The sequence below is a fragment of the Salvelinus alpinus genome, chromosome 13, assembly GCF_045679555.1.
Source record: "Salvelinus alpinus chromosome 13, SLU_Salpinus.1, whole genome shotgun sequence".
NCBI classification, from domain to species: Eukaryota; Metazoa; Chordata; class Actinopteri; order Salmoniformes; family Salmonidae; genus Salvelinus; species Salvelinus alpinus.
Window position 1 is genome coordinate 23,351,770 of NC_092098.1, and position 21,987 is coordinate 23,373,756.

The 21,987-nt window shown below is 43.4% G+C and overlaps 1 protein-coding gene across 2 annotated transcripts in view; it reads left to right on the forward strand.

The window, feature by feature from the left end:
• Nucleotides 1–21,987, forward strand: part of LOC139537415 (nuclear receptor-interacting protein 1-like) — a 60,349-nt gene that overhangs the window by 9,029 nt on the left and 29,333 nt on the right. The window contains exon 2 of one of the 2 annotated variants that reach the window (XM_071338666.1): nucleotides 730–840. The exons of the other annotated variant lie outside the window; for it this stretch is intronic. The gene's annotated coding sequence lies outside the window, so the exon portion shown is untranslated. The remainder of the gene's footprint in view (nucleotides 1–729; nucleotides 841–21,987) is intronic. 2 annotated transcript variants of the gene reach the window in all.

Below are 21,987 nucleotides of genomic sequence, written 5' to 3' on the forward strand. Positions count from 1 at the left end.
TGGTTGGGGTGGTCACAACAGAGGAGCAGAGCAGAGTTGACTTTCCCTCCCTGCTCCTGAAGTTAAGATGGTGGCCTCAGGCTGTGGAGGTGCTGCAGATGGCTTCTCCTACTGTGTGTGGCTTCTGCAGCACTGCCAGTTGGGCAGGGAGAAGGTCTCTTCTCTTCCTTTCTTTATCACAAGCAGGCTAATGCCACTGGCATGGTAGTGTGTGGGTGCACTGTAAATGAAACAGAAAAATATATTGTTTCTAACTGAAGTAGTTATAGGCTACGATACCTCAAAACATGACTCACATTGCTTTACAAAGTAGATACAACAAATAGGCTACTGGTGTGTTTACAATCAGTTTGAAATCACAATAAGAGGATGAAAATAGGAGACCAATACATGGCCTTCAGAAAGGAAAGATAATGTTATTGTAAGCAAAGCCACATTGTTCAACAACTTACAGTATGACTTACAATATGGCACCATTTGATAATTACAGAATTTGATAATGACTATCCCAAAGTCTTCTAGTTAGCTACTTAGTCTTGTGTAGTTACTAGTTAGTTAGCTGCTAATGCATTAGGCTACCTGTTTTTGTCTGTGTCCTGGTCATCAGGGTCAGTCCTGAAGAGCACAGCTAGGGGGTTAAAGGTTAAAGTCCGATTAGGATGTCAGAAACACCAGAGGATTTTTGCGGACTAAGGGGAGTGTTACTTAACTGTGTCTTATTTTAACCAGGTTATGTGGAGGGACTGAGAGCAGAGCAGAGCTTAGATCTGGGGGAGAGAGAAGCCGTCCAGGCTAAGTGAAAATGCCACTCATTCCTGACGAGTCCCCGGCCTGGTGAAGGTTAGTGGTTTGTCTTTGTAAGCTGAGGGATTGATGCATGAGCCTGTCTATCGGAGAATTCAAATTCCAAGGCAGGCGCAGTCTCATCACAGCGCTCCCTCCCAGCCAGCATATTACAGGGGCCCTGTCCTTCCCAACTTCTTAACAGCCTGTCCTTATGGGAACCTTGAAGCAGCCCAACCAAGGACACAGCGTCTGCTGCAAAAAGCCTGTGCAGAGGGAGGCTTTACGTAACGCTGCCTGCTTGCCTGCCTACCCAGCTCACCTTTGCTTTAAACATGGGTGTATGTGACTCCCTGACACCACATATAGTAGCGAAGAGCAGCACACGTCCCCCAGGCCCCCAGCCCGGCCCCCTGGACAAGGAGGGGGCAGAGAGATCCCGGCAACTTAATTATATCTTTCTCTTTTAAAAGCTTTTGTTTGAAAGAACATTTCCCAGTCAATTAGCTAAAGAGGAATTTTCAGAATGTATTAATAAATGATGGATATATTGCACAGGAAGACAGTAGAGGGAAGGAGGGAGGAGGGTAGGTGAAGGGGTGCATATGCTATACAGTAGGTGCTGTGGGATTGTGACTGAGAGATTTATTTACCTCAAGAAGGGGCGTGTTCGGGAAATATTTATGGTGTAAAACATTGTCCTTAGAGTAGGTAGCTGTAATGCTCCAAGACCAGGCGCACCGACCAGAGAGTTCATAGTGCACAGTGTGGCGGTCAATATTTTGATTATCGTTCATGTTAACACACGCTCACACGTACACAGACTCACACCCTGTTGTCTTAATCTATGGGCAGACTGAAATCTGAGTCATATGGCTTTCCAAGGGAGTGGAAAAACAGAGCTAGGGCCAAATTCAAATGGAGCAGGATCCTGATGACATCACAGTGACTGTGTGTCTGTTTGTGGTAGTAGGAGCTGCTAGCTGGGATTTCCCCATTCAGTCAGTCACTCACTCACTGCTTGTTTTAGACACACATCCTTTATAACCCGATCCCTATTATGTACTGTACTCCCCAACACCTCCACACCACCAACTGTAATTGTATAACTTTTGGGAGATTTGGGGATTTTAGTGATGAGGCGGGCTGTTGCCAGGCAACAGGGCACCTTGTGCGGGTGGCTGTGCTGTGGAGAGTGCACCAAAAAAAATGCTGGGTTAAAAACAACCCAATTTGGGTTATTTGGTCACCTAGCGCTGGGTAAATATTGGACAGAACACACGCTTGGTTATTTTGAGCAGGCATTTGGGTTATGTTGGGTTATTTGGATTACCTAAACGCGGGTTAATTTAACCATCAGTTGGTTTTTTATTCACTTTCATGCCTGGTTGACTTTTCATGCTTGGTCTTATTTAATGTAATCCATAGGTTATTTTCAGGGGGCATGGCCTATTAGGGGGCGTGGCTTTCACATTACATATTTAATATACAATGAATGACATTATTATGTACATATTGTAACAAATGGTAACTCTCCCAACATTGGGATATGCATAGGCTCTTTTAGATCTCATATACTTGTGTAAGACTCATTCATTCTTAAAAGTCTAAACTGACATACAGTGTGGAATTGTTTTAAGATGGTCATACTTGTAACGGTCCTGACCTGTTTTATGTTGTTTTTGTATGTGTTTAGGTCAGGGCATGTGTTTTGGGTGGGCAGTCTATGTTATCTGTTTCTATGTTGGTTGTGGTTGCCTGGTATGGCTCTTAATTAGAGGCAGGTGTTTTGCGTTCTCCTCTAATTAAGAGTCATATTTAGGTAGGGTGTTCTCACTGTTTGTTTGTGGGTGATTGTCTCCTGTTTCGTCCATGTCTGTACCATACGGGACTGTTTGGCTGTTCGTTCGTTTTGATGTAGTCTGTTCCTGTCCGTGAGTTCTACGTTTAGTTATGTAAGTTCATGTTCAGGTTTCGTCTACGTCGTTTTCTTGTTTTGTAATTTTGTAAGTGTTTTGTTTTCGTGTTGCCGTCGTATTCAAATAAAGAGATGGCTTATTTCCCTACTGCTGCGTATTGGTCCACTGATCCTTCTCTCCTCTCCTCATCTGAGGAAGAGGAGGACAACAGCCCTTACAGAATCACCCACCAACCTAGGACCAAGCGGCAAGGGAATGCTCAACAGAGCAACCAGGACTTCTGGACTTGGGAGGAGATCCTGGACGGTAGAGGACCCTGGGCTCAGCCAGGGGAATATCGCCGTCCCAAGGCGGAGTTGGAAGCAGCGAAGGCTGAGAGGCGCTGGTATGAGGAGGCAGCGCGGCGACGCGGTTGGGGGCCCGTGAGTCAGACCCAAAAATTTCTTGGGGGGGGGCACACGAGGAGTGTGGCAAAGCCGGGTAGGATACCTGAGCCAACTCCCCGTGCTTACCGTGGAGGTAGAAGGCGTCGTACTGGTAAGACACCGTGTTATGCGGTAAAGCGCACGGTGTCCCCAGTACGCGTGCTTAGCCCAGTGCGGGCTATTCCACCTTGCCGCACTGGGAGGGCTAAGTTGGGCATCGAGCTGGATGTCATGAAGCCGGCCCAACGCATCTGGCCACCAGTGCGTCTCCTCGGGCCGGCATACATGGCACCAGCCTTACGAATGGTGTCCCCGGTTTGCCAGTATAGCCCAGTGCGGGCTATTCCACCTCGCCGCACTGGCAGGGCTACGGGCACCATTCAACCTGGTAAGGTTGGGCAGGCTCGGTGCTCAAGAGCACGTGTCCTCCTTCACGGTCCGGTATACCCGGTGCCACCTCCATGTACCAGTCCTCCGGTGGCAGCCCCCCGTACCAGGCTGTCTCTCCGGGTTCTCTCTCCAGCTGTTTCCTCCTCTCCAGCGCAGCCAGTGCCTAGACCACGCACCAGGCTGTCTCTCCTTCTCCTCCCTACAGAGCCGTCCTGCTATGACCTGCCAGAGCCGTCCTGCTATGACCTGCCAGAGCCGTCCAGCCAGGACCTGCCAGAGCCGTCCAGCCAGGACCTGCCAGAGCCGTCCAGCCAGGACCTGCCAGAGCCGTCCAGCCAGGACCTGCCAGAGCCGTCCATCCCTCAGCCAGGACCTGCCAGAGTCCCTCAGCCAGGACCTGCCAGAGTCCCTCAGCCAGGACCTGCCAGAGTCCCTCAGCCAGGACCTGCCAGAGTCCCTCAGCCAGGACCTGCCAGAGTCCCTCAGCCAGGACCTGCCAGAGTCCCTCAGCCAGGATCTGCCAGAGTCCCTCAGCCAGGATCTGCCAGAGTCCCTCAGCCAGGATCTGCCAGAGTCCCTCAGCCAGGATCTGCCAGAGTCCCTCAGCCAGGATCTGCCAGAGTTCCTCAGCCAGGATCTGCCAGAGTCCCTCAGCCAGGATCTGCCAGAGTCCCTCAGCCGGGATCTGCCAGAGTCCCTCAGCCGGGATCTGCCAGAGTCCCTCAGCCGGGATCTGCCAGAGTCCCTCAGCCGGGATCTGCCAGAGTCCCTCAGCCGGGATCTGCCAGAGTCCCTCAGCCGGGATCTGCCAGAGTCCCTCAGCCGGGACCTGCCCCTTGTCCCGGTGCTGCCCCTTGTCCCGGTGCTGCCCCTTATCCCGGTGCTGCCCCTTATCCCGGTGCTGGTCCTTATCCCGGTGCTGCCCCTTATCCCGGTGCTGCCCCTTGTCCCGGTGCTGCCCCTTGTCCCGGTGCTGCCCCTTGTCCCGGTGCTGCCCCTTGTCCCGGTGCTGCCCCTTGTCCCGGTGCTGCCCCTTGTCCCGGTGCTGCCCCTTGTCCCGGTGCTGCCCCTTCTCCCGGTGCTGGCCGTTCATTTAGGGGATGTTAGTTTTAGGGTGGTCATTGGGAGGGGAAGACAGAAGCGGGGAGTGACTATGGTGGTGTGGGGACAGCGTCCAGAGCCGGAGCCACCACCGTGGTCAACTGCCCACCCAGACCCTCCCCTGGACTTTGTGCTGGTGCGCCCGGCGTTCGCACCTTGAGGGGGGGGGTTCTGTAACGGTCCTGACCTGTTTTATGTTGTTTTTGTATGTGTTTAGGTCAGGGCATGTGTTTTGGGTGGGCAGTCTATGTTATCTGTTTCTATGTTGGTTGTGGTTGCCTGGTATGGCTCTTAATTAGAGGCAGGTGTTTTGCGTTCTCCTCTAATTAAGAGTCATATTTAGGTAGGGTGTTCTCACTGTTTGTTTGTGGGTGATTGTCTCCTGTTTCGTCCATGTCTGTACCATACGGGACTGTTTGGCTGTTCGTTCGTTTTGATGTAGTCTGTTCCTGTCCGTGAGTTCTACGTTTAGTTATGTAAGTTCATGTTCAGGTTTCGTCTACGTCGTTTTCTTGTTTTGTAATTTTGTAAGTGTTTTGTTTTCGTGTTGCCGTCGTATTCAAATAAAGAGATGGCTTATTTCCCTACTGCTGCGTATTGGTCCACTGATCCTTCTCTCCTCTCCTCATCTGAGGAAGAGGAGGACAACAGCCCTTACAATACTATGGATAATTTAGCTATTTCATTTTGAATTTTAGGACTCCTTTAGGTATAAAAAAAGATATTTTAAAAAGTATTTGATAAAATATTGAATTTGACCTTTACTAATAGACCAGAGAAACGCATTGAATAACACATTCATAAATGGCAAAAAAGACAGTCAAAAAATAAATAAGAAGAAACAAGGTTTTGCAGTGTTTGTCCTATATCTAGGAGGTATAAGAAAGCTCAGGAAACATATACTGTATACTTTTTTTACACATATTGAACCCTGTTTGGGGTAGGTACAAAACTACCTTCATACTTCCATTCATTATTTTAAACTGGTTCTGGTTACCTTCAGACGAGTCCAGTGACACTTGTGGGGGTCGTAGAGCAAAACGGAGAACACCATCGTGTTCGTGAGAGTCTCCCCTTTTGATGCTACAGACGTTTTCGTAAGTAGACCGATTTTCGGAATGTCTCATCCTTTCACCACAAATGCGTAAGTGCGACGTCGGCGGATGCAATGCAAAACTGGGGATTTTTTTATTATGTTACTTAGTGCTTCAGTCAACTCTAGGTGGGGTTAAAGCTACAAACGTGTCAGTGTTTAACCTTAATATATGATAACAATACAACAGAACAGATTAACCGGAATGACATTTACTCTCATGGATGGCCAAAAATAACTATCTGAACGCCACACCCCTACTAAGCCACTCCTACAGTTTTCTTATCTGACCCGCTGTGTCATATTGCAATAACCCAGCATCAAGAACCCAACCTAGATTTTTTTAAAGAAAACGACCCAACTAAGTGGCCCAATGACTGCAACCCAGCACTTGGGCCATTCAAACAACGCACCATTTTTTTGAGTGTGGTGACTGGAGCGGGGTTTAGGAGAAGAGATACAGTATAGCCTACCGCACAGATATGCTACTGAGAGATACATGTACTATGATATAAAACCAGGGAGAATTTCAGTTTCTTGGTGTTTAAAAAAATTATCCAAACAGGTTCTTCGCCTACTGACTACAAACCAGTAAATGTGTTATTACACATTTTGTAGTGATAATTGATAAATTACATATATAACATGTTGTCCCTTGCTTTTCAGACAAGAGTTCATATGACATTACAATATTCAGACTGCATAGGCTCTCACACACTGATGAATAGCATTCTTTAATTTCACCGGCGTGTTCCCTCCCCCCTCATCCTGAGCTTTACCTCTGATCTGGGCTTTTACATTGATTAGTAAAGTAGTGATACTAATGTTAACATACTAATGTCATTGTGGGCATCCTGGTGAGGGGGCTGCCTTGGTAAACAGACAGGGAGAGAGCTGTGGTACACACCCAGGGCTAAGCCTTTCTGCCTGCCCTCTGCAGCGTGAGAGAAAGAGAGGCCATTTGAGAGAGTAGAAAAGATGTCTGTAGGGAGCGCTATGACCTATTACTTAGGGAGAATGGACTGGTGACTAGAAGATTGCTGGCTCATACTCTGCTGTTCTCCTCTGCCCTTGAGTAAAGGCAATTAACCTGGATTTGGCCAGTAAATATCCAGCAGCCATAGAAATGTAAAAAAGATGTGTGAGACTGATAACCATGGAACTGACTTTGAATAAAAGTGTCCACTAAGCAGAGAGATGAATATTGTTAATATAACCACTGCTGCTGTGTATTAGTGATCTTCCTTCCTTCCCTCTTCAGGCGCTGTGAATGCAGAGGAGTAGTGTACTGTAGCGCTCCTCCTCCTCTCTCTCCTTTCTTTCTCCCTCTCTCTCTCTCCCCCTCCCCCCTCTCTCTTTTTCTCCCTCTGGCATTAAGACCTTGACCTGATTGCTGAAGAGGCTTTTTAAGTAACTCTCCAGAAGGAGATCCAATCATGTGACATCCTTCACCGAACCTCACCCCAACCTCCCCTCCCAACATTAACAGTCCTTATGTGACTAAGAGGGGGCAGGGGGTGACTGACTGACTGTAGCATGTAAGCAGAGCATGCAGCTGCAGGGGTTGTTGTCCTATTGGCTAATCACGCCAGTCCAAGGTCAAACAGGTTGGAGGCCAATGTGTCAGAGCCAGGCAGATACATGGCTTCCCCTAGTATCTACCCCTCGGATGACTCCTGTCATGATCTGAGCTGGAGCAAACAAACAGCAGCCCCACTAGTCCCCCTGAGCCCAGGGGCCTGCATGCTTCATTGTAATGGCAGCCAATGGCAGGTCAGGCAGGATTAGTCATCGTCTCGACTCTCGATCACCGATCCCAGGATGTGTCAGTTTGAAGGTCAGTCTGTGACTAAAGTGATTCATGTCCTCAATGAGCTGGCTGGGGGGATTCATGTTATTGCAGTTGCCTTGAGTCAGTCCTCTTCTCGGCTACAGCAGCAGCAGCTGTCCCACTCATAAAAATGTACCTGCTCCTGCCATACTCTGTCTTTCTTTAATAGAGCTGACTGCTTTTCAGAGTATTTTTAATCGTCATTATAGTTTTTCCCCACCTCTGATGTATTTAATATATGTTCTGCCTAGTGAATGGATCAACCTTATCTCTGTGTTAACACCACATTAACACATCCCAATGAAACTCCATGATTTCCACGAAGTGTGTAATGATACATTAGGCAGGAATCTCTCACTCTCAGTATTTTGTCTCTCTCTCTCTCTGCCTCCCTCTCTTTCTCCTCTTCCCTTTTCTTTACCTCTTCCCTTTTCTTTACCTCCACATATGCAGGCGATGGTTTGAGGTTATTGGACTTTGTATCAAGGGTTGGATTTTTATTTAGAAGTCTTTTTTGTGGAATAAGGGAAGCTTTATGAAGAGTTCAAAACAAAAACAGAGTTGGCGGAACGTCTGTGTTTCCTAAGGTAATACTTGAGTTATAACAGATGTGTGTACAGGGGTATTTTCAGAATGTAACCTAAGTATTTTTCAGACAGACAGAAAGACATTTTAATAGAAGTGTTTACATGTAGGGTTCGCAGGCCATGAGGAACCCTTAGCTTGTATAACCTTGTTTCCCGTCAAGGTTTAGCATTAGCGTTGCACAAACACACAGCAGCTTGTGTAACTGTATTTACATGTCAGGGAATGGGGCTAGCGCTAGAGTAGCTAACAAACTGATGCCAATGTACAGCTTGTGTAACATGCTTTGTATACACGTACACAGACAGGCATGCGCACACACACACACACACACACACACACACACACACACACACACACACACACACACACACACACACACACACACACACACACACACACACACACACACACCTGTGGTTGTTAGCTAGCACGAGAGAGCTGTAGCAGCCTAACAGTCCTTGTGCCACTGTGTTTACATGTATAGAGATGGAACAGACCGGGCTGAGTCATTCCATTTAATTTCAACAAGCCATGACACCCACCATCTCAGACTGTTCTGAGATGGTTTTTGTAATTAAAAACAGATAAGATAAGCATTCCAGTAACATTATCTTGTTGAAAGACAATTTGAACTCTGAGAAATGAAACAATTTATAAGATTCATATAATATTCAATCAATAAAGTAGCCAACATCCGATTTGGACCAAACCTCTACTTGACAATGATTAAGACGTGAGGAATCCAAATAAATGGTCAACCGCCACGCACGGACCCTCCCAAACCCCAAATCAATTCCACCCCAATGGCCAGTATACAATATCAGTTCTCTATGTTTGTGTGCGCATTCATCTGTTTATTCATACTCTGTAATGTCTTTTTTGTGAATTTGGTGATATTTTTTTCCCTGTCCAGAGAAAAATGTTGTGATCAATTTAATAAACACAACAGACCAGCAAAATGTATACGTGTGTGGCAATAGAGGGAACAGTGCATCTAGTGGGCAAAACCTGGTACTTTCACATTAATTTATGGGGGAAAATGCAAGCGACTCCAATGGTTAATTTCTCCGAAAAACCTTTGACCATTTTATTTGGATTCCTCACATCTTAATCATTGTTAAGAAAAGATTTGGTTCAAATTTGGACGTTGGGTATTATATTTATTTAATATTATACAAATCTAATAAATTGAATTAGCCAATTTGGGTGCAATCAATTACTTACATTTTTCACCGTTGAAATGATATTTCAACAAAATAATGTTGCAGGAATGCTTATCTTATCTGTTTCTAACTACAGAAACCATTTCAGAACAATCTGAGATGGTGGGTGTCGAAATCCTCTTTCTTGTGCTTTTTTAGGTGGAACGACTCGGCAAAGAGAGAGAGAGATGTGGTTTAGCCCAGCCAGGTCTGTCCATCTCCCTCTCTCTCCCTCTTGCTCTCTTGTCTCGCTCTGTGTAAGACACCTGCTGTTCCATTTAGCAGCATTGACCTTGGTGGTTATGAGGAGACCAGGCCTGACCTACATACACCCCAAAAAGGTTTAGACTGTTCCACTTACTGGCCTTTCCTAGGAAACCTCCCCTCAACCCTCACAGGCCCCATGAACACATCTGACACACATTCAACCCACAAGAGAATAAGGCCATGCTCCTCAGTTTTCACCTGCTGATGTTGCACATTCACATTAGTGATACATTTCATGTTTTTTTTCTGGAGAGGAAGTGTCTTGTTGTGTTTTTGGCTAGGCCAAGCATAGGGAAAAGTGGAACAGCAGCATGCTTCATTCTGATGACTGTGTCTCTGAGGCTACCCAACAGGTCTATGCAGCAGCACAGTAGGTAACCATTAGCATGCAGAGGCTTAGCACTTCTGCTGAAAGTTAAGCACCAGGTCAACCTCCTCTCTCTGCTTTTAAAGTAGGATGTCAGGTAACGGTTAATGCTATTCAGTATGTATGCAACCACATGGCATAGCAACCGCGCTGCTGCATCCACCGGTATCACTCTTGTCTCTATATACAGTATGCTTGCCTACTCACTGCATGAAACATGGGGCGAGACATAGGCAAAGATATGCTAACATATAGCTAGCTATTCCATCTCTGAGTGGAATCAATAGGTTTGGCAATGTATCGATTAGTGCTTTGTGAAAACAAATTATCACGTTAGCAGAGATAAAACTGAGGGTCACAATAAGGAACAAGAGGAGTCTGTTGCTGTTGTGACTACTGCTAACTGAGGAAAATGGCTAATGCATGGGGAATATTAAAGAACCCAGCTATGACTGAATGCAGCTTAATGAAGATTGAAGAATTACAGTGCCTTCAGAAAGTATTCACACCCCCATGACTTCTTCCACATTTTGTTGTGTTAAAGCCTGAATTTAAAATGTATTAAATTGACATTTTGTGTCACTGGCCTACACACAATACCACATAATGTGAAAGTGGAATTATGTTTTTAGACATTTTTACAAATGAATTGAAAAATGTAATGCTTAAATGTCTTGAGCCAGTAAGTATTCAATCCCTTTGTTATGGCATGCCTAAATAAGTTCAGGAGGTAACATTGCTTAACAAGTCACATAATACATTGCATGGACTCACTCTGTGTGCAATAATAGTGTTTAACATGATTTTTGAATGACAACCTCATCTCTGTACCCCACACATACAATTATCTGTAAGGTCCCTCAGTCGAGCAGTGAAGGTCACCTATTGGTAGATGGGTAATAATAAAAACAGACATTGAATATCCCTTTGAGCATGGTGAAGTTATTAATGACACTTTGGATGGTGTATCAATACACCTAGTCACTACAACGATACAGACGTCCTTCCTAACTCAGTTGCCAGAGAGGAAGGAAAATGCTCAGAGATGTCACTATGAGGCCAATGGGGACTTTAAAACAGTTACAGAGTTCATTAATGGCTGTGATAGGAGAAAACTGAGGATGGATTTTTTATTTCACTAAGTCAGTTAAGAACAAATTCTTATTTACAATGACAGCCTACAGGTGGGTTAATTGCCTTGTTCAGGGGTAGAACGACAGATTTTTCTTGTCAGCGCAGGGATTCAAACCAACGCTCTGACCACTAGGCTACCTGCCACCCAATGGATTAACAACATTGTAGTTACTCCACAATACTAACCTAACTGACAGCGTGAAAAGAAGAAAGCCTGTACAGATTACAAATATTCCAAAGCATGCATCCTGTTTGCAAAAGGTACTAATGTAAAATTTGGCAAAGAAATGTACTTTATGTCCTGAATACAAAGCATTATGTTTGAGGTAAATCCAACACAACACATCACTGAGTACCACTCTTCATATTTTCAAGCATGGTGATGGCTGCATCATGTTATGGGTATGCTTGTCATAGGCAAGGACTAGGGTGGTTTTTTAAACCTAAAGCACAAGGCCATATATACATTAAAGTTGCTTACCAAGATGACATTGAATGCTCCTGAATGGCCTAGTTACAGTTTTTACTTAAATCGGCTTGATAATCTATAACAAGACTTTAAACTGATCAACAACCAACTTGACAGAGCTTGAACAAAATTAAAAAAGAATCGTATGCAAATATTGTACAATCGAGGTGTGCAAAGCTCTTAGAGACTTACCCAGAAAGACTCCCAGCTCTAATCGCTGCCAAAGGTGACACTAACATGTATTGACTCGGGGGTGTAAATACTTATGTAAATTAGATATTTCTGTATTTCTTTTTTATAAAACATGTTTTCACTTTGTCATTATGGGATGTGTGTAGATGGGTGATAAAAAATAATAATTGTAATCCATTTTGAATTCAGGCTGTAACACAACAAAATGTGGAATAAGTCAAGGGGTATGAATACTTTCTGAAGGGCATTGTATGTGTGTTTGCGTGTGTGCGTGGGTGGAGATATCATGAGCTGTCGCGACCCACAGTGACATTGGTGTGACAGTGTCAGGTAGGAATGTAACAAATAGAAAGATGTTCTTGGTATTTAAATCAGTTTTCCCTTAAAACCATAAGAAAATAGCATAAAATTCCACGTGAAATCCTATTGTGTGGAATGACCGTTAGGGGACAATAAAGTTATACCACAGTCATAGAGTAGGCTTAGGCATCTGGAATCTGCTTTGTAGCAGGTTACATTTTGTGCCTAAAACAACTGTTAATTCATGTTGACTCTAGTGTTCCTTCCATTTGTTATGTGTATTATCAATTCACAACAAAAAATAAACCTAGTCAAGTGATTACAGTTCTTCTCCCTACATTCTTTTCCCTCCATTACATGTCTCTCACTCAATTTCTATCCGACCGCTCCCGCTACAGACACGCGTGCTGCGCACCCAAGCTTCCATTAGGCCTACACAAGTTACTGCCTATAAAAATGTATCTAACTGATGGGATATAGACAAGCTACATTCCTTGCCAAATCACGACCGCTTTATCACAAATTCAAAATGGACTGGTTGATTAAATGGAAATTTGTGTTCTAACCACAAGCTGCAGCTTTGGAATAGATGCTTCTCATCTATTTTAGTTTTTTTTTGCAAACTGCTATATAGGGGTACTTAAGTACTATTTGAGAAGGTCCGATCACACAAATTTCCTAGGTGGCAAAAGTATGGATGGATAATGTACTAAAGGCGTAGTAACAAACCCCCACCTCGCAATCCATGCGACCCCAAACTGGTCACACCCCTCCTGTTGGCGAAGAGAACATTTTGCAGTTTTAAAGCTAATTTTCCTGAATTCTACACATTTGCATGGCGGTTGCAGTCCTTCATTTAGCAAATTACCTCGCAACTCAAGTAGGCCATTGACAATGGCTGCATATCAACTGCAATAATTTCTGTAATCACTGCGGCACTCAGGAGCCATACCCTGGGTTACGATTTCTTAATTTGACCCTGGCACTCATGCGCACCAAAATGATGATATTGTTCCCTGAATTGCATTGTGAAAGCCTAACACTGCAATATTGTATTTTATAATTACCTAGTCATGTTGACAATAGAACAAGCTTTCAAATGATGCCCACCTGACCAAGATTCTGATTTATAATGGACCATGTTTGGATTACGTAAACAACAACATTAATTGTGTGATGGCAGAGATGCAGGGTTGTGTCCCAAACAAAATAACTACAAGTGCTTGCTCTAGTTCCTCAACAGCACAGCTAGGAGAGCTCAAAAAATCACCTTATAGTTAGGGCTGGGCGGTATACCGTACTTTACGATGTGCCAGTATTGATGCACGGACCGGTTTGGGCTTTAAACTTTACCTTCTATAATGGTATTTGAATGTTTGGTTTGTTAAATGTGATATGCCGTGTGTAAAGTACATTTTTATAGTTTACTCATCTCTCTCCGCTCTCACTCTCTCTCATGCCGCTTTCCGCACAGACATAGCCCCGCCCCCTTTCACTCAAGGAGCGCATTTGTTGTTCCTTGACATTTTGAGCCTGTACTTGAACCCACACATGCTGATGCTCCAGATACTCAACTAGTCTAAAGACCTGTTTTATTGCTTCGTTAATCAGAACAACAGTTTTCAGCTGTGCTAACATAATTGCAAAAGGGTTTTCTAATGATCAATTAGCCTTTTAAAATGATACACTTGGATTAGCAAACACAACGTGCCATTGGAACACAGGAGTGATGGTTGCTGATAATGGGCCTCTGTACGCCTATGTAGATATTCCGTAACAAATCTGCCGTTTCCAGCTACAATAGTCATTTACAACATTAACAACGTCTACACTGTATTTCTGATCAATTTGATGTTATTTTAATGTACAAAAAATGTGCTTTTCTTTCAAAAACAAGGACATTTCTAAGTGAACCCAAACTTTTGAACGGTAGTGTATGTGTTGCCACCCTAGTTTTTTTTTATACTGTGACATGATATTTGGGACATATCGCCCAGCCCTAGTTGGTTGAAGACTCTTCTTTGAGTCATTAAAGTGCATTGAAATTACTTAGGAAATGTGCACACTTTGAGGAGGTGTGTGGCCACTTGGAGGCACAAGTTAGTCCTATCACTCAAACCCTTGTCATTTCTTTGTCTTATGTTGCACCTACAACACATTTTCCATAGCTACCTTAATGGCTGTTGATAAATGAGTAAAAAAACAGCATGTGTTTAAATAAGGCAAAGGATCCCATTTAACATTCTGAGTAATAGATGAGCTAATGTTCACCTCTTAGCTGAGGAGGGGTGGGATGGGTGAGTACGTGAGTGTGTCTGTGTGTGTGCCTGTGTGTGTGTGTGTGCGTGCGTGCGTGCGTGCGTGCGTGCGTCTGCTTGTGTGTTTGTGATTGTGTGTGTTGGTGAACACGGTAGATTGGCTAATGTTTGTGCCTTAGGAGCAGTAGCTAGTTGTTTAATGAAGGCGTGGGAGGATTGCTCTGCCTACTGTACATACAGGCCAGGCCAAGCTGATAAGGGTCAACTCTGTTTCAAAGGCCACAGGAGTGGGATCTCACAACCACTGTGCCTCAGGAGGGTAGTCTCTTTCTTTGTCTCTCTTTCTTTCTCTCTCTCCCACTCTGTCCCTTCTAGGGCTGTTACGGTGACCGTATTACCACCACACCGGCGGTCACGAGTCATGCCGGCAGTCAAATTCCATGTGACCGTTTAGTCACGGTAATTAGGCTTCCCCAAGCTCTGATGCTGCTGATGGTCATTAGTAGCCTACCAAACTTGCTAACTGCCTGGTACACAGCACTCTATTGTCCCTCTAATCACTCTGACATCAATGCAAATGTGATTTGAAAATGTAATCAAACTTCATGAGAGCCCATGAGCTCATGTTACGCAACATTTTTATAGGCTATACAATTGCATGATAAAACAGAGTGATGGCCTCTATTAAAAAGAGGAGAATCCCATCAACTTTCCATAGGCTACTATATTTATTTCTCAACTTTCCTAAAATTAATCACATTGCTTATTTTTACAACAGGAGTATAGCCTACCTGGCTGGCATGGAAATAAATCAGGGGAAAAGCGTCCTCCATTCGCTAAGTGCATAGATGACATGTATTTTTTCCCTCTGCCCCTGTTTTGAGACAGGTGCATGATAATGGTCCATTCTAAATCTGAACTAATTTCACACATATATATTATTTAGTATATGTAAAGACAAGATTAAATCAAGAATAGTGTGATGGGTGACAATATTAGCTTATCATTTGTGAATTATATATTATTACTTGTGAATGATGCCCAGCTTAAGGCAAGAAATAGTTCATGCTTTTCTTTGCAACTTTTCAAATCATAATCGCACATCTCATATAACCTAGCCTATAGGCCTTTTTTTCTGATATGGTTTGTATCTAAAGTGGCCAAATAACGTCTTAAAATGAAGCACATTTATCCACGTTACAACGGGTGTAGAGCTTAACTGTTGAACATAAACTGCATGTGAATTTCAAGTTTGGGGAAGATACTTTTCACCATAAAAATGCAAAAATGCACATTTTATAATAAAACCATTACATGCATTTGTGTTCACTTTTGAGAATGGTGTTTTCCTGCTAATGGAACATTTGCGCTTATAGCCTACTGCAGTGTGAGCATTGCTGCGCTTATGAAGTGAAGAAATAGCCTAATAGTTTAACAATATTTTAAGCTAAACTTTCTCATCAATTGTGTCAGGCTCATTGCTTAAAACAGGTTTTTTGATGCTGGTGGTTGTATTAATTTGGGATCTATCGCATCCCACAACTGTCCCAGACTATGTTTGGAATATTTATTTATTTCACAGAATAGAAAAGGTAAACGTTTGTACTATGGGGGATAGAAGATTGATATTGGCTAGTGCTTTTGCTGTTCATTAGGCCTACTCATCTTGTTGGCCTTCGAAAAGTAAATGTGGACAGTTCTTCCAATATCTTCAATATGCGCCTCGAAATTGGATAAGGAACGCGTGCAGTTGCAACCCCAATGTGTCACTTGTCAAAAGACTGAGAGCCATGTGAGTGAGAGATGCTTCGGCACGCAACCGGAAGAAGGGAATTCTAATTATTATTTTCAGCCCAAGGGCACAACGGCCACTGGCCGCAAAAGGCATGGATTTTTTAGGGGGCATTACGGCCACACAAAGGGGATGCAGCAGGGAAATTCGAGGCATTATTAAGTGCTTGTCAAATTGTAAGTGAGAGACTGATAAAGTGTGTACCGCCTGTGCAAAAAACAAAGCAGAGCTCATGCCTTTCATGCAACTTTTTTCAAATCACCATTAGAGTGGCATCATGCAGCCTTAAAATATATTAAAAATCAAAAAACATATAGCCCAACATTTGTATCACAATTAAAGTTACATAAATAACTACATAAATAATAAATAAATTAGGCATATAGGAGTACCTGTTTCTTTGTTAACCGCTCAACACAGAATAGCTGCATGTGCACTCCCTCAAATCTTTGGAGAAAATATCCTTTCTATTTTATTCAGCTTTGTTCAGTTGTATTCTTCATACTATAAAATAATGCCACGTAATTCTAAGAAAATCTTGTCCGCTAAATGAACTAGTGTAGCCCACAGCCATGTGGCATAGCCAGATCAGGGCCTAACATAAGGACAACTCAGAGTATTCTATTCTGTTCTTCTGAAATTATTTGCTTGACAATCACCGGCTGACAAAATTTCATGACCACCACAGCCCTAGCCCCCACTCTTTCTCTCTGTCTCCCTTGATCGTATGCTGCAGAAGTCCTAGCACGGTCTCAGGGAGAGAAGAAAAAAAGGAAGAAAAGTGGGTCAGGGCGACCTATTTTTTCCCACAGTTCATGAAGGCAGAGGATGGCGGATTGATCGTCAGTTAGACTGTAGAAGAGGGAGCAGAGCAGAGCAAGGCATGATGGGGAGGCAGGGCCCTGGCTGTTGCGAGATGCAGGCAGAGGCAGCCACTCAGAACTGGGTCAGCGGCAGAGGCTCCGTTTTGTAAACGGCTTGTCAAACTGAGGAGAAAAGCTGCAAATGAACCATAGATTATACGCCCCGAGCTAAGCGCTGAGGAACTCTCCTCACCACTCCTTAGCCCTACATCACACAGAGAGAAAAATACACACACACACACACACACACACACACACACACACACACACACACACACACACACACACACACACACACACACACACACACACACACACACACACACACACACACACACAGAGGGAGGGCCTACAGTAGTGGGAGTCTGTGAAGTACTACCACCTATAAGCGCCTCTGTTCCCCCCTCCGTCTCCAGTTATAGCGTTTGATTACTGCAATCACAACTGACAAGCTCACAGACAAGCCAGCCAAGCTACACACACTCAGAAGAAATTAAGCTCTCTACATTTTCTTCATCTGACCTCAGATTGTTATTTTTCTAAATATAACACAGATTTCTCCCAGATCTCCTCTCTCCCTCGTCACATTCAGGTCAGGGTATTTACAGTGCAGTTGGCCATGTTCACTGCTAGCCCTAGTAAGCTCCTGATGGATAGGTGATGGTCCAAGGCAGATAGATGCTCACTCCCCCTGGGATAGCAGAATGTCAGGATGCAAGATTGGACCTAAACCCAACAACTTCAAAGACAAATTTCTCTGAACAGGGGGGGGAAAAACATAACCAAATTCAATAAGAATAAAGAAACAATACTCTGAGCCGCAGCTCCATACTAAACTCAGCAAAAAAAGAAACGTCCTCTCACTGTCAACTGCGTTTATTTTCAGGAAACTTAACATGTGTAAATATTTGTATGAACATAACAAGATTCAACAATTGAGACATAAACTAAACAAGTTCCACAGACATGTGACTAACAGAAAAGGAATAATGTGTCTCTGAACAAAGGGGGGGTCAAAATCAAAAGTAACAGTCAGTATCTGGTGTGGCCACCAGCTGCATTAAGTACTGCAGTGCATCTCCTCCTCATGGACTGCACCAGATTTGCCAGTTCTTGATGTGAGATGTTACCCCACTCTTCCACCAAGGCACCTGCAAGTTCCCGAGCATTTCTGGGGGGAATGGCCCTAGCCCTCACCCTCTGATCCAACAGGTCCCAGACGTGCTCAATGGGATTGAGATCCGGGCTCTTCGCTGGCCATGGCAGAACACTGACATTCCTGTCTTGCAAGAAATCACGCACAGAACGAGCAGTATGGCTGGTGGCATTGTCATGCTGGAGGGTAATGTCAGGATGAGCCTGCAGGAAGGGTACCACATGAGGGAGGAGGATGTCTTCCCTGTAACGCACAGCGTTGAGAATACCTGCAATGACAACAAGCTCAGTCCGATGATGCTGTGACACACCGCCCCAGACCATGACGGACCCTCCACCTCAAAATCAATCCCGCTCATTCCTTCGACGATAAACGCGAATCCGACCATCCCCTCTGGTGTGACAAAACCGCGACTCGTCAGTGAAGAGCACTTTTTGCCAGTCCTATCTGTTCCAGCGACGGTGGGTTTGTGCCCATAGGCGACGTTGTTGTTGGTGATGTCTGGTGAGGACCTGCCTTACAACAGGCCTACAAGTCCTCAGTCCAGCCTCTCTCAGCCTATTGCGGACAGTCTGAGCACTGATGGATTGTGCATTCCTGGTGTAAGTTGTTGTTGCCATCCTGTACCTGTGTGATGTTCAGATGTACCGATCCTGTGCAGGTGTTGTTACACGTGGTCTGCCACTGCGAGGACGATCAGCTGTCCATCCTGTCTCCCTGTAGCGCTGTCTTAGGCGTCTCACAGTACGGACAATGCAATTTACGGCCCTGGTCACATCTGCAGTCCTCATGCCTCCTTGCAGCATGCCTAAGGTACGTTCACGCAGATGAGCAGGGACCCTGGGCATCTTTCTTTTGGTGTTTTTCAGAGTCAGTAGAAAGGCCTCTTTAGTGTCCTAAGTTTTCATAACTGTGACCTTAATTGCCTACCATCTAAAAGCTGTTAGCGTCTTAACGACAGTTCCACAGGTTAATTGTTTATGGTTCATTGAACAAGCATGGGAAGCAGTGTTTAAACCCTTTACAATGAAGATCTGTGAAGTTATTCGGATTTTTACAAATGATCTTTGAAAGACAGGGTCCTGAAAAAGGGACGTTTCTTTTTTTGCTGAGTTTACTTGTCAAACATAGAGAACTGTTACTATATACTCGTTGTTGGGGTTGAGGTGGAGGGTGGAGGGTCCGTGGATGGCTTTTGACCACTTCTTTTCTTACTCATTTAAAAAAAAAAATTGTCTAAATTGAAAGTTAGGTACTATATTTTTGGAATATTATATGAGTTCTACAAATGAAAATGGCCCATTTTTGTGCAATCAATTAACTTCTCAGAGATCACATTGAATTTAAAGAAAATAATATTATCTGTTTCTAACTACAGAAACGATTTTCAGAACAATCTGAGATGGTGGGTGTCATGTCTTGCTGAAATGACCCAATTGCAAGAATGCACTTAGTGTCCTAATTGGCTGGTGACGAATGATGGAATTTACAGTATCTACAGTATGTACACAGACAGGTAGTGTGTAAGCTTTCATCTGATGTCATCATCTTACATCCAAGGCAATCCCCCCAACTCCATTTCTATATTGAGGGGCTTAATTAAGAAGGCCCTTAATGTTATGTGAGATTGACTAGTTAGCAATTCCAGCCCATACTGATTCCTGTCATATCCCCATTTAAACCGTGTAAAATATGTGCTACATTCGCTATAGGTCTTATTGGTATTGATTTCAACACACTGTTATTAATTTACTTGGCATCTTTTATGTCTCCAAAAAGCCCAGGCAAAATAATTGTCTGACTTTGTAGGGAGCTGAGCTGAGCTGGGACCTTGGAACTTGAAATCAGGGCTTATCCATTTATTGGGTTTTTGAACCAATTCAATATTCAGACAGTCCAGCAGCTCTCAGTCATATTTCGCTATGTGGAACAGGTCTGCTTGTAATGAATATTTTAGGCATTGTAGAGGATAGGTTCTACACTGTAGTCTGATTTTAGTCTGGGCCTCCACAGGGGGATCTATAGTAGGCTGGCCACCAGGTCTGAGGAGAATCTTGTATTAAAGTGTTGTGTTGAAACGTGATGAATATAGTAGCAGTGCTTGTTTTCCACTGTTTATTATAACTGTTTAACAGTGTTTAAAGTTCAATTCCATCACTTTTCAACCTCGTATTCATTATCTCCAGCACCAAACCAGTGTCTACATGATGTGAAAACAGCGTGTTTCTATTATCTTTGGTTAGAAAAATACATCAAATGTTCCTAAAAAATGATCGGAGATTTGGGATGTCTCTGCTTCTCTAAGACATCACAGGGTAAGATTCAAAATAAAAAACACTGTGATTTTCAAAGTGAAACAACTTTTAGGGAGGGTATTTTCATGCTCCCCACGTTACCACGAATCTCATAGTGTTTTTAAAATGTTGAAACTTTTGATGATTTCATCGGGTAGAACTTTTTAAATTCATATTTGTTTTTTACAAAACATAGAAATGTGCCCTTTTCACATATGTAGACACTGGTATTGTGCTGGAGATATTGAAAATGAGGTTGAAATCAGCATGTTGTTTGTGCAACAGTATCTTCTAAATCAGAGAGGAATTGGCAAAGCATGAATATGTTAGCTACATGAAGTAAGAGAAAACATTTAATGTAGCAAAAGATTATAGGGTCCCACTCCCCTGGGAAACACTAACCACCATGTCACAATAATGCCTCCATAGAGATCCTATTAGTATTTAAATTCCTAATTCTATGAACGCCACCCTGGCTTTTACATTTAGTTGTCATGTCAAACAACACTGTTTTCAAAGTGCCCACTATTACATTCTAACTATAGTCAAATCGCAATTGCAATATTTGGTTAAAGCCCCCCTGTAGTCTTTAATTTTGAAGTTTTTTTAAAGCATCACTGTTTGTCTAATAAATCACTGTGTGTGTTTATTTAATGAAAATAACACCAAAATATGTTTTTATCATATATTTCCCTGAGCCTCCTTTGGCCATAGAAATGCTCAGTCTGATCATGTGTGCATTTAAAAACAAATGTAAATATATTTACATACACAACCCTGATTGTCTGATAGGATGGTCTAGCTCTATCAACAAGATCTCATAAGCTGTGTTCGAATACCCATACTAACATAATGTATACTACATACACTACCAGTCAAAAGTTTTAGAACACCTACTCATTCAAGGGGTTTTCTTTATTTTTACTATTTTCTACATTGTAGAAAATAGTAGTCTAAGCAGCACGTAGTCTAAGCAGCACGTAGTCTAAGCAGCACGTAGTCTAAGCAGCACGCTCTGGCTCAGATCCTTATGGGTTCGCGCTGGGTGATTGTTTTTCTTTTTTTTGTGAGCCCCAAGGAAGGCATATATCGATGTTCTCAAGACCTTTTCAAATGTCCTAAATCGCGTCTATTTCTAGTGACCAGCCTGGGTCTAGAGCCCACCCCTTCACCCAGATGACCAGTCATTGGTCTATTGTAATCAGATCACATTGTGACATCATTATGTGAGCCAAAAGTTCCATCCCACCAGAACAGGCTGAAATTCCAGGCTTAAAAAATAAATAAAAAATACAGCTCTTATACAAAGATTATCATTATTTTCACAATTTCAGTGTTATTTCAACCTCAGTGTGGAAATATTATTAAGAAAACAGGAAAATCAAGTTTTTAACTGCACTGTTCATTTAAAAATAAGTCCTAGATGTTTTGTCAATATCATGCCGCCCAGTGTGGAAATCAACTTTTAGTTGAAGTTTGATTGAACAATATAAAACCTTCAGAATGTAGAAAGCCCTATTGAAATCACTTCAAATGTATGTACTAGGGTCATGGACAACTCAT